Raw genomic sequence first — 18,528 nt, 5'->3', positions numbered from 1 at the left:
ATTATAAATAGGACCTCTTACTATTGTATTAGGCATCTTGGGATCTTTGGATTACCTTATGATCCTTTGATCACGTTTTAGAGGGCTGGCCATCTCGGCCATGCCTGGACCTTCACTTATGTATTTTTAATGGTAGAGTTTCTACACTCCATAGATTAAGGTGTGGAGCTCTGCTGTCCCTCAAAGATTAATGCAAAGTACTACTGTTTTCTATTCAATTCTTCTTATTTCGCTTCTAAGATATCCATTCGCACCCAAGAACGTGATGAAGGTGATGATTATGTGTGACGCTCATCATCCTTCTCCCTTATGAACGCGTGCCTGACAAACACTTCTGTTCTACATGAAATAAGCTAGAATGAGTATCTCTTAGATCTCCTAACCAGAATCTTCGTGGCGTAAGCTAGAATGATGGCAGCATTCAAGAGAATCCGGAAGGTCTAAACCTTGTCTGTGGTATTCCGAGTAGGATTCAATGATTGAATAACTGTGACGATCTCCTAACTCGCGATTGCAGGGCGTTAGTGACAGACGCAAAAGGATAGTAAATCCTATTCCAGCATGATCGAGAACCGACAGATGAATAGCCGTGCCGTGACAGGGTGCGTGAGCATATTATTCACTGAGAGGATAAGATGAAGCCATTGACAAGGGTGATGCCTCCAGACGATTAGCCGTGCCGTGACAGGGCATTGGATCATTTTCCCGAGAGATGACCGAAAGTAGCCATTGACAGTGGTGATGTATCACATAAAGCCAGCCATGGAAAGGAGTAAGACTGATTGGATGAAGATAGCAGGAAAGCAGAGGTTCAGAGGAACGAAAAGCATCTCCATTCGCTTATCTGAAATTCCTACCAATGAATTACATAAGTATCTCTATTCCTATTCTATTATTTATAATTCGAAAACCACATAATCACTTTATATCTGCCTGACTGAGATTTACAAGGTGACCATAGCTTGCTTCATACCAACAATCTCCGTGGGATTCGACCCTTACTCACGTAAGGTATTACTTGGACGACCCAGTGCACTTGCTGGTTAGTTGTATCGAAGTTGTGACAGACTGTAAAACTAGATCAGAGTATCTGGCCTAAGAAGCCATTACCAGAGATCACAATTTCGTGCACCAAGTTTTTGGCGCCGTTGCCGGGGATTGTTTGAGTTTGGACAACTGACGGTTCATCTTGTTGCTCAGATCAGGTAATTTTCTTTTTGTTTTGTTTTCAAAAATCTTTCAAAAATATTTTCAAAAAAATTTCTCTTGTTTTCGAAAAAAAAAAACAAAAAAAAATAAAAAAATAAAAATGTTTTCAAAAATTTATTCAAAATTTTTAAGAATGAATTCTAGTGTTTCATGAAGCATGTAAAGCCTGGCTGGCTGTAAGGCCATGTCTAAATTTATTTGGACTGAGGCAGCAATTTGTTATCAAGAGCAAGCTAGTTGTTGCTGATCCACCTGCTACTGTTCCTGATCTACATGCTAAAGCTTGGCTGGCCATTGGCCATGTCTAGTGTTTTGGACTGGAGCTTTCATTGAAAGCTTGGTTGGCTAGTGAGCCATGTCTAATTCCTGGACTGAAGCTTTAGACTAAGAATGCAAGATTCCTGGAATTCATATTAAAAATTTTGGAATCCTTATTTTTCTTTTTCATATTATTTTCGAAAAAAATCCAAAAAAAAAAATTAGAAAATCATAAAAATCAAAAGTATTTTGTGTTTCTTGTTTGAGTCTTGAGTCATATCATAAGTTTGGTGTCACTTGCATATGCATCTTGCATTTTTTCGAAAATATCATGCATTCATAGTGTTCTTCATGATCTTCAAGTTGTTCTTGGTAAGTCTTCTTGTTTGATCTTGATGATTTTTTGTTTTGTGTCTTTTCATGTTTATCATATGCATTCTTGAATTCTTAGTGTCTAAGCATTAAAGAATTCTAAGTTTGGTGTCTTGCATGTTTTCTTTGCATTAAAAATTTTTCAAAAATATGTTCTTGATGTTCATCATGACATTCAAAGTGTTCTTGGTGTTCATCTTAACATTCATAGCATTCTTGCATGCATCACATGTTTTGATCTAAAAATTTCATGCATTGCATCTTTTTAGTGTTTTTCTCTTGCATCATAAAAATTTCAAAAATCAAAAAAATATCTTTCCCTTTTTCTCTCATCAAATTCGAAAATTTGGATTGACTTTTTCAAAAATTTTTAAAATCAAATTGTTTCTCATGAGTCAAATCAAATTTTCAATTTGAAAATCTTATCTTTTTCAAAATCTTTTTCAAAATTCAAAGTCTTTTTCAAAATTCATGATTATTTTCGAAAATTCCAAAAAAATAATTTTCAAAAACCTTTTTCTTATTTTATATCATAATTTTCGAAAATAACATAATCAATTAATGTTTTGATTCAAAAATTTGAAGTTTGTTACTTGCTTGTTAAGAAAGATTCAAACTTTAAGTTCTAGAATCATATCTTGTGATTTCTTATGAATCAAGTCATTAATTGAGATTTTAAAAATCAAATCTTTTTCAAAACTAATTTCAATCATATCTTTTCAAAAATATCTTCTTATCTTATCTTTTTCAAAAATATCTTTTCAAAATATCTTTTCTAACCTCCTAACTTCTTATCTTTTTCAAAATTTGTTTCAACTAACTAACTAACTTTTTGTTGTTTCTTAACTTTTTCAAAACTACCTAACTAACTCTCTCTCTCTCTATTTTCGAAAATATCTTCCCCCTTTTTCAAAATTTCTTTTTAATTAACTAATTATTTTTAATTTTTATTTTTGATTTCAAAAAAAAAAATTTTCGAAAAAAATTACTAAACATTTTTCAAAAACTATTTTCAAAAATCACTAACTCTTTTTCAAAATAATTTTCGAAAAATTTCCCTCCCCCATCTTACTCTATTTATTCATTCATATCCTAACATCTCATCTCACATCTCTTCCATTCGTACAGTTGTGCTTCTTCCTTTACATTACATTCTTTGTCTCCCCCTCTTCTTCCACTTACATAAGGGAACCTCTATACAGTGGTAAAGAGAATCTCTATTATTATTATTATTTTTCTGTGCCCTCTTCTTTGTCATATGAGCAGGAGCAAGGATAAGAACATTCTTGTGGAAGCAGATCCAGAACCTGAAAGGACTCTGAAGAGAAAATTAAGAGAAGCTAAAATACAACAATCCAGAGATAACCTTTCAGAAATTTTCGAACAGGCAGAGGAGATGGCAGCCGAAAATAATAATAATGCAAGGAAGATGCTTGGTGACTTTACTGCACCTAATTCCAATTTACATGGAAGAAGCATCTCCATTCCTGCCATTGGAGCAAACAACTTTGAGCTGAAACCTCAATTAGTTTCTCTAATGCAGCAGAACTGCAAGTTTCATAGACTTCCATCTGAAGATCCTTTTCAGTTCTTGACTGAATTCTTGCAGATATGTGATACTGTAAAGACTAATGGAGTAGATCCTGAAGTCTACAGGCTCATGCTTTTCCCTTTTGCTGTAAGAGACAGAGCTAGATTATGGTTGGATTCTCAACCCAAAGACAGCCTGAACTCTTGGGATAAGCTGGTCACGGCTTTCTTAGCCAAGTACTTTCCTCCTCAAAAGCTGAGCAAGCTTAGAGCTGATGTTCAAACCTTCAGACAGAAAGAAGGTGAATCTCTCTATGAAGCTTGGGAAAGATACAAACAGTTGACCAAAAAGTGTCCTTTTGACATGCTTTCAGAATGGACCATCCTGGATATATTCTATGATGGTTTATCTGAGCTATCAAAGATGTCACTGGACACTTCTGCAGGTGGATCCATTCACCTAAAGAAAACGCCTGCAGAAGCTCAAGAACTCATTGACATGGTTGCTAATAACCAGTTCATGTACACTTCTGAAAGGAATCCTGTGAGTAATGGGACGCCTATGAAGAAGGGAGTTCTTGAAGTTGATAATCTGAATGCCATATTGGCTCAGAATAAAATATTGACTCAGCAAGTCAATATGATCTCTCAGAGTCTGCATGGAATGCACGCTGCATCCAACAGTACTCAAGAGGCTTCTTCTGAAGAAGAAGCTTATGATCCTGAGAACCCTGCAATAGCAGAGGTAAATTACTTAGTGAACCTTATGGAAACACCTATAACTCAACATGGAGAAATCATCCAAATTTCTCATGGAAGGATCAAAAGCCTCAACAAGGCTTTAATAATGGTGGAAGAAACAGGTTTAGCAATAGCAAGCCTTTTCCATCATCAACTCAGCAACAGACAGAGAACTCTGAACAAAATGCTTCTAATTTAGCAAATCTAGTCTCTGATCTATCTAAGGCCACTGTAAGTTTTATGAATGAAACAAGGTCTTCCATTAGAAATCTGGAAGCACAAGTGGGCCAGCTGAGTAAAAGGATCACTGAAATCCCTCCTAGTACTCTCCCAAGCAATACAGAAGAGAACCCAAAAGGAGAGTGCAAGGCCATTGACATAAGTGCCATGGCCGAACCTGTGAGGAAAGGAGAGGACGTGAATCCCAAGGAGGAAGACCTCCTGGGACGTCCAGTGATCAATAAGGAGCTTCCCTCTGGGGAATCAAAGGACTCTGAGGCTCATCTAGAGACTATAGAGATCCCATTGAACCTTCTTATGCCCTTCATGAGCTCTGATGAGTATTCCTCTTCTGAAGAGAATGAGGATGTCACTGAAGAGCAAACTGCCAAGTTTTTTGGTGCAATCATGAAGCTGAATGCCAAATTGTTTGGCATTGATGCTTGGGAAGTTGAACCTCCCTTGTTCATCAATGAACTAAGTGATCTGGATCAACTGACATTGCCTCAGAAGAGACAGGATCCTAGAAAGTTCATAATACCCTGTACCATAGGCACCATGATCTTTAAGGCTCTGTGTGACCTTGGTTCAGGAATAAACCTCATGCCCCTCTTTGTAATAGAGAAACTGGGAATCTATGGGGTGCAAGCTGCTAAAATCTCACTAGAGATGGCAGACAGCTCAAGAAAACAGGCTTATGGACAAGTAGAAGATGTATTAGTAAAGGTTGAGGGCCTTTACATACCTACTGATTTTATAGTCCTGGATACTGGAAAGGAAGAGGATGAATCCATCATCCTAGGAAGACCTTTCCTGGCCACAGCAAGAGCTGTGATTGATGTTGACAGAGGTGAAATAGTCCTTCAATGGAATGAGAACTCCCTTGTATTCAAAACTCAAGGATCTCCCTCTGCAACCATGGGGAGGAAGCAGGAAAAGCTTCTCTCCAAGCAGAGTCAACCAGAGCCCCCACAGTCAAACTCTAAGTTTGGTGTTGGAGAGTTTCAACAAAGCTCTGCACATCTGTGAGGCTCCATGAGAGCCCACTGTCAAGCTATTGACATTAAAGAAGCGCTTGTTGGGAGGCAACCCAATGTTTATCTAATTCTTATTTTTCATGTTTTCTTGGTTCATGATCATGTGGAGTCACAAAATAAATAGAAAAATTAAAAACGGAATCAAAAACAGTAGAAGAAAAATCACACCCTGGATGAGCATCTGTCTGGCGTTCAAACGCCAGAACAGAGCATAGTTCTGGCGCTGAACGCCCAGAATGGGAGCATCCTGGCGCTGAACGCCCAGAACAAGCATGGTTCTGGCGTTCAACGCCAGAAATGGCAGCAAAGGGGCGTTGAACGCCCAAAATGGGCACCAACCTGGCGCTGAACGCCCAGAGTTGTGTGCAAGGGCATTTTATATGCCTAAATTGGTGCAGGGATGTAAATGCCTTGACACCTCAGGATCTGTGGACCCCACAGGATCATCTCAGGATCTGTGGACCCCACAGGATCCCCACCTACCTCATCATCTCTCTTTCCATTCATGATCATCCCTTCTTTTTTTCCATTTACCACTCACATCCATACACCCACTACCTTCAAAAATTCAACATCTCTCTCCCACCCAATCCCACCCATATGGCCGAATACACACTCCCATCCATCTCCTCCATATCTTCTTCTTATTCTTCTATTCTTTCTTCTTTTGCTCGAGGGCGAGCAACATTCTAAGTTTGGTGTGGCAAAAGCATAGCTTTTTTGTTTTTTCCATAACCATTGATGGCACCTAAGGCCAGAGAAACCTCTAGAAAGAGGAAAGGGAAGACAAAAGCTTCCATCAAGGGTCTATAGCTCAGTGGTAGAACATTTGACTGCAAATCAAGAGATCCCTGAGATACCTCAGGGGATTCATTTTCTTCCACACAATTATTGGAAGCAACTAAGGGTGGAACATCAGGAGCACTCCATCATCCTTCATGAAATCAGAGAAGATCTAAAAGCAATGAAGGAGGAGCAGCAAAGACAAGGAAGAGACATAGAAGAGCTCAAGGACATCACTAAGGTGGACTCATTCCTTGTTCTTACTTTCTCTGTTTTTCATTTTCTATGTTATGTGCTTATCTATGTTTGTGTCTTCATTACATGATCATTAGTAGTTAGTAACTATGTCTTAAAGTTATGAATGTCCTATGAATCCATCACCTCTCTTAAATGAAAAATGTTTTAATTCAAAAGAACAAGAAGTACATAAGTTTTGAATTTATCCTTGAACTTAGTTTAATTATATTGATGTGGTGATAATGCTTATTGTTTTCTGAATGTATGCTTGAACAGTGCATATGTCTTTTGAAGTTGTTGTTTAAGAATGTTAAATATGTTGGCTCTTGAAAGAATGATGACTAGGAGACATGTTATTTGATAATCTGAAAAATCATAAAAATGATTCTTGAAGCAAGAAAAAGCAGCAAAGAACAAAGCTTGCAGAAAAAAAAAAGGAATAGAAAAAAAAAATATAAAGAAAAAGAAAAAGCAAGCAGAAAAAGCCAATAACCCTTAAAACCAAAAGGCAAGGGCAAATAAAAAGGATCCCAAGGCTTTGAGCATCAGTGGATAGGAGGGCCTAAAGGAATAAAATCCTAGTCTAAGCGGCTAAACCAAGCTGTCCCTAACCATGTGCTTGTGGCGTGTAGGTGTCAAGTGAAAACTTGAGACTGAGCGGTTAAAGTCAAGGTCCAAAGCAAAAACAAAGAGTGTGCTTAAGAACCCTGGACACCTCTAATTGGGGACTCTAGCAAAGCTGAGTCACAATCTGAAAAGGTTCACCCAATTATGTGTCTGTGGCAGTTATGTATCCGGTGGTAATACTGGAAAACAAAGTGCTTAGGGCCACGGCCAAGACTCATAAAGAAGCTGTGTTCAAGAATTATCATACTGAACTAGGAGAGTCAATGACACTATTCGAAATCTGAAGTTCCTATAGATGCCAATCATTCTGAACCTCAATGGATAAAGTGAGATGCCAAAACTATTCAAGAGGCAAAAAGCTATAAGTCCCGCTCATATGATTGGAGCTATGTTTCATTGATAGTTTGGAATTTATAGTATATTCTCTTCTTTTTATCCTATTTGACTTTCAGTTGCTTGGGGACAAGCAACAATTTAAGTTTGGTGTTGTGATGAGCGGATAATTTATACGCTTTTTGGCATTGTTTTTAGTATGTTTTTAGTAGGATCTAGTTACTTTTAGGGATGTTTTTAATAGATTTTGTGTTAAATTCACATTTCTGGACTTTACTATGAGTTTGTGTGTTTTTCTGTGATTTCAGGTATTTTCTGGCTGAAATTGAGGGACTTGAGCAGAAATCAGATTCAGAGGTTGAAAAAGGACTGCTGATGCTATTGGATTCTGACCTCCCTGCACGCAAAGTGGATTTTCTGGAGCTACAGAACTCAAAATGGCGCGCTTCCAATTGCGTTGGAAAGTATACATCCAGGGCTTTCCAGCAATATATAATAGTCCATACTTTGGCCAAGAATTGACGACGTAAACTGGCGTTCAACGCCAGCCTTCTGCCCAAATCTGGCGTCCAGCGCCAGAAAAGGATCCAAACCAGAGTTGAACGCCCAAACTGGCACAGAAACTGGCGTTCAACTCCACAATTGGCCTCTGCACGTGCAACACTTAAGCTCAGCCCAAACACACACCAAGTGGACCCCGGAAGTGGATTTATACATCAAATACTTACTCATGTAAACCCTAGTAGCTAGTTTATTATAAATAGGACCTCTTACTATTGTATTAGGCATCTTGGGATCTTTGGATTACCTTATGATCCTTTGATCACGTTTTAGAGGGCTGGCCATCTCGGCCATGCCTGGACCTTCACTTATGTATTTTTAACGGTAGAGTTTCTACACTCCATAGATTAAGGTGTGGAGCTCTGCTGTCCCTCAAAGATTAATGCAAAGTACTACTGTTTTCTATTCAATTCTTCTTATTTCGCTTCTAAGATATCCATTCGCACCCAAGAACGTGATGAAGGTGATGATTATGTGTGACGCTCATCATCCTTCTCCCTTATGAACGCGTGCCTGACAAACACTTCTGTTCTACATGAAATAAGCTAGAATAAGTATCTCTTAGATCTCCTAACCAGAATCTTCGTGGTGTAAGCTAGAATGATGGCAGCATTCAAGAGAATCCGGAATGTCTAAACCTTGTCTGTGGTATTCCGAGTAGGATTCAATGATTGAATGACTGTGACGAGCTCCTAACTCGCGATTGCAGGGCATTAGTGACAGACGCAAAAGGATAGTAAATCCTATTCCAGCATGATCGAGAACCGACAGATGAATAGCCGTGCCGTGACAGGGTGCGTGAGCATATTATTCACTGAGAGGATAAGATGAAGCCATTGACAAGGGTGATGCCTCCAGACGATTAGCCGTGCCGTGACAGGGCATTGGATCATTTTCCCGAGAGATGACCGAAAGTAGCCATTGACAGTGGTGATGTATCACATAAAGCCAGCCATGGAAAGGAGTAAGACTGATTGGATGAAGATAGCAGGAAAGCAGAGGTTCAGAGGAACGAAAAGCATCTCCATTCGCTTATCTGAAATTCCTACCAATGAATTACATAAGTATCTCTATCCCTATTCTATTATTTATAATTCGAAAACCACATAATCACTTTATATCTGCCTGACTGAGATTTACAAGGTGACCATAGCTTGCTTCATACCAACAATCTCCGTGGGATTCGACCCTTACTCACGTAAGGTATTACTTGGACGACCCAGTGCACTTGCTGGTTAGTTGTATCGAAGTTGTGACAGACTGTAAAACTAGATCAGAGTATCTGGCCTAAGAAGCCATTACCAGAGATCACAATTTCGTGCACCAGACACCAATAAGAATTAACCGAAGTATTTAAACCTCAGGTCGTCTCACAAGGAATTACAATGAAGTGATCAATTATTGGCTATAAAGGAACACGAGGGGGTTTGATTGATAAAAGGGCAAGAAATAAATGGCAAGAGAATTAAAACAAACAACTAAAGAAGCAAATAATAAAGAGAGACATTCATGACAAGAATTGAGAATTAAGGCTTTCTATCCTAGTTATATAATAATTAACAAGAGCTAATCCTATTTCGTCATCTCCAACATCGGAAGAAGGTACAATGTCATCTTCAACATAGGGAGAAAGTTAAATAGGACTAGTTAATCTCAATCCAAAAGTCCTAATCAACCCGCTAATTGAATTAGCAAGAGATTAGAGTCAATGAAAATAATATTAACTAATCACTCTAGATCACCAACATGAGTTGGGTATCCATGACTCAAGATTGCCTAATTTCTCTTTCCAAGTCAAGAATGCTCAAAAATCTACTCTAACATCCAACCAAACATTTTGTGAAACACTTGGAAGGCATAAAAAGAAAGCATAGTAAATTGTAAGGAAAGATAAAATCTTACAACTACTAATTGCAAGGAATTAACTATACCTACTCAAATTAACAATAAAAGAACATCAAACATCAAATTGCATTAAAGAAAATCCAAATCCAACATGAGCATTCATAAAACTAAAAAGAGGCATAAAAAGAAAATTAACACTACAAACTAAGAGAATAAAAATGTAGAAACAAGAAATTAAACCTAGATTTAAGATGTAATTAACCCTAAGAACCCTAATTCGAGAGAGAAGAGGGAGCTTATCTCTCTAGAAAACTAAACTACATGATGCTAACCTACAACTAATTGCTCCCCCTTTGCCCATGCTTGAATTCTACATGAAATAGCCTTAGGAATGAGTTGGATTTGGGCCTGGGCAGCTCAGAAATCGCCCCCAGCATTTTCACTTTAATGAAGTCACGTGCCTGCTGTGACACACACGCATGGGCCACGCGTACACATCGTCTAGCATTTTTTTTTCACGCGTACGCATCATGTCACGTGTACGGGTCTCCTGGCGACTTCATCTTCACGCGTGCCCGTCATGCCACGCGTGCACGTCGATGTATACACTCAAAATCCTTGTTTTTTCAAGAATTTTCCACCTTGCATGCTTTTCTCTTCACTTCTTCCATCCAATACTTGCCTTATGAACCTAAAATCACTTAACAAACACAGCAAGGTATCGAATAGAATTAAAGTGAATTAAATTTAGCTATTTTAAGATCTAAAAAGTATGTTTTCACACTTAAGCATAAATTTAAGGAGATTTACAAAACCATGCTATTTTATTGAATAAATGTGAGATAAGTTGATAAAATCCCCAAAATTAAGCACAAGATAAACCACAAAATTGGGGTTTATCAAACGGTGAACTAAGTTACACGGCACGAATGAAGATTATACTTCGGAACGGAATAAACCTTAAAAAGTAACCTCTAACGCACCTAAACCCCCGTGACTCGCATTACCTACTGCTTCTATTTTGTCTATTATAACACATATGTGTTATCATATACATAAATCATTAGTGTTAAGTTGGTCAAACTTAATACCATGAGGTATGTAATGGTAAACTAATAGCATTAATCAACAGACAGTCATGCATATATAACATAAACTCTCGTCACTATGACAAGTCTTAAGGCATGACAGACACTCAGAGTATGCAATGAAGCATAGTCAGTCCACTTCCAAGACTCTACAGGAAGGACTGCTCTGATACCATATTGTAACATCCTTTTCAGCAAAATACCTTGCTTAAGTCATGGTATTTCTACTAGAAAGAACATTACGTAATCTTTTCTATTAACTACTTAATTACTGAGCCTTTATATCGTTATCGTGTTCTAGTTTTTTAAGAAAATGCCAGAAAATTTTGTTTTTATTCTTTAAAGATATATACCAAAGATTTAAAAGTAATAATAATCACACAAATACTATTAGTAATAAATTTTATACAAAAGAAATTAAATAAAACTCAAGTACAACAAACCATACCTACCCCTTTATGTAAAATAAAATCTCAAGGGACAACAGCGAAAGTACTCTATGAAAGCAACTAAAATCATAAAGAAAGCCTACTAATCACTCGCAGGTTCATATTAAGTCTTCAAACTTGTGTCACTAAAAGGGTGAAAAATTTTGGGATGAGAACCAAACCCCAAGTTCTCAGTAGAGGTCGAGAATGCCGTGAAAGTAAAGAATAAAAACGCAAATAGTTAATTTAGTTCAACAATATTCATTTTCATTAGTTCCATGAAATCCTTTGAAAATTATGTTAGAAAAGTAGATTATCAACTTCAAGTTATATTTCTTAAAAATCTTTCTAATTAACAACCTCCAATATAAAAGTAAAATACATACACAAGCAAATCAGATAGTACAGAGAAACAAAGAATGCAAGCAACAATTAAAAGTCAAAATAAATGCAAATAAATCACACACAGTACAAGCACACCCAAATAAGTCTCACAAATGCATATGATGAAAGTCTAGTCCTAGTACAGACCATGATCTCATGTGTCGATTGACTAGCTGCATTTCCGACATTTATCCGGTCACGAGTCCACGATTTTCCGGATACGATCTTCCATTCCAAATAAATGTGCATATATTAGTAGCAGCTCTATTGAGACAATCTCTGCTTTCTACTTGTAGGAAAATATATACTCTGCTCTGGGGAACAGAAAATTACTATAGGTATCTTAGATTCCCTACAGAAGCTCTAGGTTGCCTCAAGCAAAAAATATATATCCAAACATCTCTGGAGTTGCTTTAATGCAACAAATGACCTTACAATAGGTCTTCTGCTCTCTATTCTCTTTATCATACTGCTTTTTTCTCTTTCTTTTATAATTGCAAATACACAAGCGGTTTAAAACCCACGCCCAGGCCAACCACCTCATAAACCAATTATCCTTTCTCAAAAGAATCATTCAAGGTATCACCATAGTCTTTACTTTACTAATCTCAAAAATATCTGTTTAATGATATAAAAATCATTTTCTTTTAAACTCTTATAGCCAAAGTTGTCACAAAAATAGTCGTGGCAGATTAATTTTCTCCATATTATTAATATATCAAGTGAACTCAGAATTGCATAAACTTTATGTCCAGACGACCATTTCAGACTAAGCTTTTTAAAAAACTAAAAATCATAATTTTCTGGTCACTCTAGCCTCAAAAATAGAAGAAAAATTGTGACTGTTCTGCAATGTTTAAAAAACCAGAAAATAACAGCAGCGTGCAATATTCAAAGTTTCGTAAATAATCCAAATTAAATTCAACAACCTTGAAAATTAATATAATTCAACTTAACTTATCTAGGTTTCTTTCCCAATTGGTTCCAGGTCAATACCATTTTTAATGAAGGAGTTATGTAGCTTGGAAGTTAGGTAATTTTTGCAGAATTCTAAAGCCATTGAACATATCATCTTCCAAGTCTCATAACTCGTTAAAACATGAACAGCCCTGAAATTTAAATCACATATACTAGACATACTCAATTTTCACCACTAATTTGTTGTACTTCAATATCCATCCAGAATTAAAAGTTATATGCTCTCAAAGTTACTGACTTAAAAAACAGAACCTGGTTCCTACTGCATAATGCATCATATTTCAAAAATTCATATCTTTAAAACCACAATTCCAACAGTTCTGAAATTTTATGACATTTAAATACTAATACCAAAGTTTCATTTAAAATTGATTCTATTTCAAAATTCAATTTGAAATATTTTCAGCAGATCCAACAAGTTATTATTGTTTTAAAAATTTTGCAAGAAAAAACAGATTCCACAACTTAATAACTATACTTATTGTAGTTCACTTAACTCTCATTCATATATCATTTTAATCACCATCGAATTACCGGTTCGCTTTCAAAGTTGTCATTTTATCTTAAGAATCAGATTTTTAACAAGCATTTTAAATATTTCAAAATCCAGCCCTTCAATACCTCTCAAAACCAATTCTAAATCATCCACCAATCAAGTTCACCATCATTACAATATATCAAATAACCAGCTCAACGGCAACCAATCAACTGTAATCCATCAAAATTCAGAATTCTCAGCAATTATTCATCAACAATTTGCAAACCACATAATCAATCAATATCACTAATCAACAATTCCAATCACATTCGCAACAACAATTCAACATTCATATTACCAATTAATCACTCATAACAATTAAACCTATTTGCAGCTATTTAATATCCTTTGTGGGCATTCTTAAATTAAAATCGTTTAAATTTAACCCCCCCACCTCGGTGTCGCAATTAAAAGAAACTGGAGGCGAGATTACGACGAGGCAGCAGCGATAGCATTAATCCCCACGGAAATCGTAACACTTCCATCGTCTCTTATAGCAACCACATCATTACAAATTGCAATTACAGTGGCTGAAACAATTTCATGAAACCCAAGACAAGGACATATACAAAAATCGAATCAAAATAAGCATAGCAAAAACAGTAAAAACGTGTAAATCAAAGCAAGAACAGAACAAAAACCAAAAGCAAAAATAGAACAGAAACCAGGAGCAAGAATGCTTGCCTCGGTTCATCTTCACAGTGGTGGCGAGCTCCCACGGCGGCGGTAGCTAGGGCTCCAGTGGCGGTGGTTTCCTCAATGCATGGACCTCCACGAAGACGACGACAGAATAAAATGCAACGAGGACGGTGGTAGGACACAGTGTTGGTAGCAGAATAGCTCCGTCGTGGTCTCTGTCTCCCTCTCGTGCATCGTCTTCTCTTCCTCGCATCAGGTTCTCTCTCGGTCACTGCTCTACCTCCACTCTACGGCGACGGTGACGACGGTGGACCCTTCCCGGCGCCGTCCCTTCCATCTCCTCGCTCTCTTCTCCTTCTCCTTCTGCTTCTTCTCTAATTTCCCCCTTTTTTCTCTTCTATTTCCCGCTTCGAGCTCCCCCTTTCTAAGTGTGTGTGCATTGTTAATTTGTGATATTAGGTTAAAATTAGGTTTTCATTTCAGAATTTAAAGTTAGGGTGAAATATATACGAGTAATATAATAATTTTACAAAATATTTGAGATAGAATAATAATTTAGAATTCAAATATAATATTTTAAAGATTATTTTTGAAACATATAAATTTTTATTTATCAATATATTAATGAACTTAAATAATTATTTTCAATTGAAATTATAAAACGAATCTACTAATCACATTTTATAAAATAAAGTTTAAACCTGAAATATCAATTACCTAAATTAAATTATATGACCTTTCATTATTTTTCTATCACAATTTTAATTTTAATTTATATAAAATAACTAATTAAAATAAAAATTGTACATAACTATTAATTGACTTAAAATATTTACAAAATCAATTTAATCATTTCTAACAATTTAATCTTTAGGAGCTCAATTTAATAAAATAAACCGAAATTTGATCATAATAAAAATTTCTTAAATTAAATTATATAATACTTTTATTACTGAATTTTAATTTCAAATAACTAATTATAAAAATTTACACAAAAATATTAATTAACTTATCTCCAAATATTCATAAGACTAATTTAACTACACTTAATTGATTAATTTATAAAATAAGAGTTCAAATTAATAAAATAAGTCATAATTTTTTCATAATTAAATTTTTTTAAATTAAACTGTACAATTCTTTTTTATTTTTTAATTTCTAAAATTATGCAAAATATTCGATTATAATAAACATAAGAATCTTAATTGATTTAAAATCAACTTACCTTATAATCAATTCAATTACTTTTATTAAAATAGTTTCTAATAATAAACAAACTAAATAAAATAAATCACAATTTTATTTGTAACAGAATTTTTAAAAACACGGGATATTAAAGGATGCACCTTTGATTTCACTTTATTACATAAACTTTCCTATATAATCATTGTCAACAATTTTCTGTATAATTAATGAAATACTATCATGATCTGTTTGCGTAGCTATGTTTTATTATTGTTCTTGTCTTTTTTCTTTTTAATTTATATTTCAGCAAAAGCTGGCTAAATGAGAAGTTGGAATCATAAATAGAAGTCAGGATGTTGTTCGATTACAAAAGTTCTATAAGCTTTATAGAGAGAAGAATAATGTAGAGAAATTGCATAAGAAAGAGATGAAGTTGAGGGAATCTAGTGCTTTCAGCTGGGGTCATGGCGAGTATGTTTTTGTTCAAGTAGATAGACATAATACTGATTTGGATAATCTTATGCTTTCTCTTTGTCCTCCTATTAGGTTCTGCTTAATGTAATGGCATAGCTTGATTGTTATTTTCTGTATTTTTACAAAGTTTGATAAGTTTCATAAATATTTTTTTCCTTAGGTCAATGAAACAGAGATGTTGATAAGGAGTATAGCCAAAAATTGGATGTTTAGAAATTGTTATTTATCTTTAAGTTATGTTGATTGTATAACTATAAATTTTCTTGTAGTTTGTCATTTAAGTTTCCATATATACCCCTACAATCATTAATTAAATAGGATGCGGTTAGCTTACGAAAATAAATATTTCAAAGAAGAAAACACAAAAACAAATATCCTTTACGAGCCTATAGCTTGTTCCCCGATTTTCAACGTATTCACAAATCCGAAAGCAAGTATTCACGGCCTAAATAGAATGAGTCATACTGGAGCATATCTTTCAAATTTTATGTGTTTATATAGAAAAAATTAATTTTTTTTGGGTGACATAAAGAAAAAATTAAATAATAGTTTATATTTGAAACCTTAAAAAATGTAATAGCTTTTAAAGTAAAACTGAAAAAATTAAGTTATTAGCTTTTCAATACTTAATTTCTTTTCCTTTTTATTTGAAATAACCGGTAAGGAGTCTAAGAGAATTGTTTGATGATTACATAAATAAAAAATTAGATACCAATGCTAATTGTTCTCATTGTCATGCATAAAAATCTAACAAAAAACTCAAGCACTAAAAAAATTCTTGGATTTGCATCGACCTCTTCCCGCGAAATGAATGGTTTGAGTTTTCTCTATCTTTACCCACATAGCTATAATGAGTTTACATTGTACCCACTCTTATTAGACATCTCAGTTGTATTTTTCTTTTTAGCAATGCAACTATCACTACAAGAAAACAGCTCTATTGCCACGCTTTTAAAGCATGGCAAAAAGCTGATAAAAGCGTGGCGATAGCTTTTTGCCACGCTTTTTAAGCTACCGCCACGCTTTTGAAAGGGTGGCGTCTGAAAGGGTGGCAGTTGCTCTATCGCCACGCTTTTGGTGACCTATCGCCACACTTTTTATAAATGGTCACCCGTTAAAGCGTGACCATACGTGGGAGATATGGCCACGCTTTTGAAGCGTGGCGATAGGTAGAGATACGGCCACGCTTTTGAAGCGTGACAATAGGGAGAGATACGGCCACGCTTTTAAAGCGTGGCCATAGCAAGATATACAGCCACGCTTTAAAAGCGTGGCGAAAGCTTTGTTAAATTTAAAAAACAATTATTTTCCTTACTTGATCTTCATTGCTACACAATATAAATTTTCAATTATTTTTTATTACCAAACCTACAAATATAGTATGTAATTTTTATTACAAGACAAATCAAACAATAGTTAATGACATATATAATTTACTATAATTGTTTTATACATTAAAAAACTAATACTCACATATAAAATAAATCTCGAGTTCAAATTCCAAAACTAAAAACCAAAGAAAAATACAGAAACAATACAAGTTAGAAATGCTCATAATATATCAAATTACACTAATAGAGATGATCATCAACCTAAATACTTAGTAAAAGATCAGAATCAACCTAAAACTGCTCCACTTTGTGCATAAGCGTTCAAGTTATCCATTCCAATACTAGCCTGCAGCAACATATCAAGAACAATTTGAACCAACAAAAATGATATATATAAAAATATTATAAGAAATAATCTAATTTATGCATGTATTAACAATTCCGAATTAAACCAGCAGGTTCACATTCTATTATAAAAAGTCATCAGCATTATGCTAATAGGAATAAAAATAAACTTGGTCAGCTTAACACGAACTTCTGGATTATTACAATATACAATTAGTATAGTAATTAAGTAATTAAAATTTGTACCAGGAATTTATGATTCTCCTCAAGCACCGACGAAAAATCGGTACAAAATTTTTTCATTTAAGGTCCAAATTTCCTCTGCAACAAAGCACTTGCATGAATTTTTCCCTATTTGGAAGAAGCTTCATTGCAACCTGGAATAGAACTATTTTCTTCACTACTTTGTACTCCATGTTTATAGATACATCCATAAGAAAAAGTAAAAAAAGGTCCATAGAATTAAAATTTAGAAGGTGCAGAGAGCAGTATAAGAAGTTATTGTTAAGTACTATTATATTGAACTTGACTCCATTGATTGCAATTTAAGAGAAAAAAAGAGAGCATTAACAGAAACGTAAACAAACAAAGAAAGCAGAAGCATGACAGGAATATCAGAAGTGTTGTATCAACTGTACACTAAGGCAATAGTGCTATTAGCATACATGCTCATAGAACTTGTCCTTCTTATTCAATACCTCAAATTAGACAACCGCAGCAGCACCACAATCACCACAACCCAGTATCTCAGATTCATTGAAGAGAAGAACACCACAATTCTCTACACCTAGAGCATGATGCATCAACTAGATCCTGTCGAATGCAGAGTTTCTTTTGCAAGTTTCTTCCAGGTCTCAGTATCTTGTATTTGTGTGGTGTAGTGAGATCCACAACTGTTGAACCTGCTCGACCTGATGGAAGAACACCACCATCATATACAAAAGCACAATGCTCCCAAAGATTAGATGATGCAAATTGAAAAATTACACTTCTCTAATAAAGTATATCTTTTCTCAAGGTCTAGCTCAATGAACCCTAAAGAGGATTTCAGAATCTTTCACCAAATATGCTAATCATAAATACCATATACATACATTAAGAAGAAAGGCCTAAACTTTCATACAAGTTCTTAATAACAATGACATTTCTTAATTTTCTATTTTGAGGAAGTGATGCAAGGATAGAAAGAAGAGAAGAATAATTTAGATAAAAAGAAAGAAGAGAAGAATAAAAATAAACATACTTCTGCAAATATTTTAGCAGAAAATCTTCAGCTGCAACAGAGAGATGATCAGGGATTGGCGGGTGAGACTTAGTTGTCCCTATATGGAAGAGAGCAGCTACCTGGTCCAATTTTTCAGTAGATGTTCAGAGAGCACCTCAAAC

At 35.2% G+C, this 18,528-nt stretch overlaps 1 non-coding gene across 1 annotated transcript; it reads right to left on the bottom strand.

Annotated features, from left to right (window-relative positions):
* Window positions 1-3,631: 3,631 nt before the first annotated feature.
* On the bottom strand, window positions 3,632-3,739 carry LOC148580154 (small nucleolar RNA R71). Its single transcript, XR_015896822.1, has one exon. It is a non-coding gene; the product is annotated as a small nucleolar RNA R71 (small nucleolar RNA).
* Window positions 3,740-18,528: the final 14,789 nt, after the last annotated feature.

The sequence above is a fragment of the Arachis ipaensis genome, chromosome B10 (assembly GCF_059453495.1).
Source record: "Arachis ipaensis isolate K30076 ecotype BB chromosome B10, ASM5945349v1, whole genome shotgun sequence".
Taxonomy (NCBI): domain Eukaryota; kingdom Viridiplantae; phylum Streptophyta; class Magnoliopsida; order Fabales; family Fabaceae; genus Arachis; species Arachis ipaensis.
The sequence above is the reverse complement of the archived record's forward strand: the minus strand, read 5'-3'. Positions and strand labels throughout refer to the sequence as shown.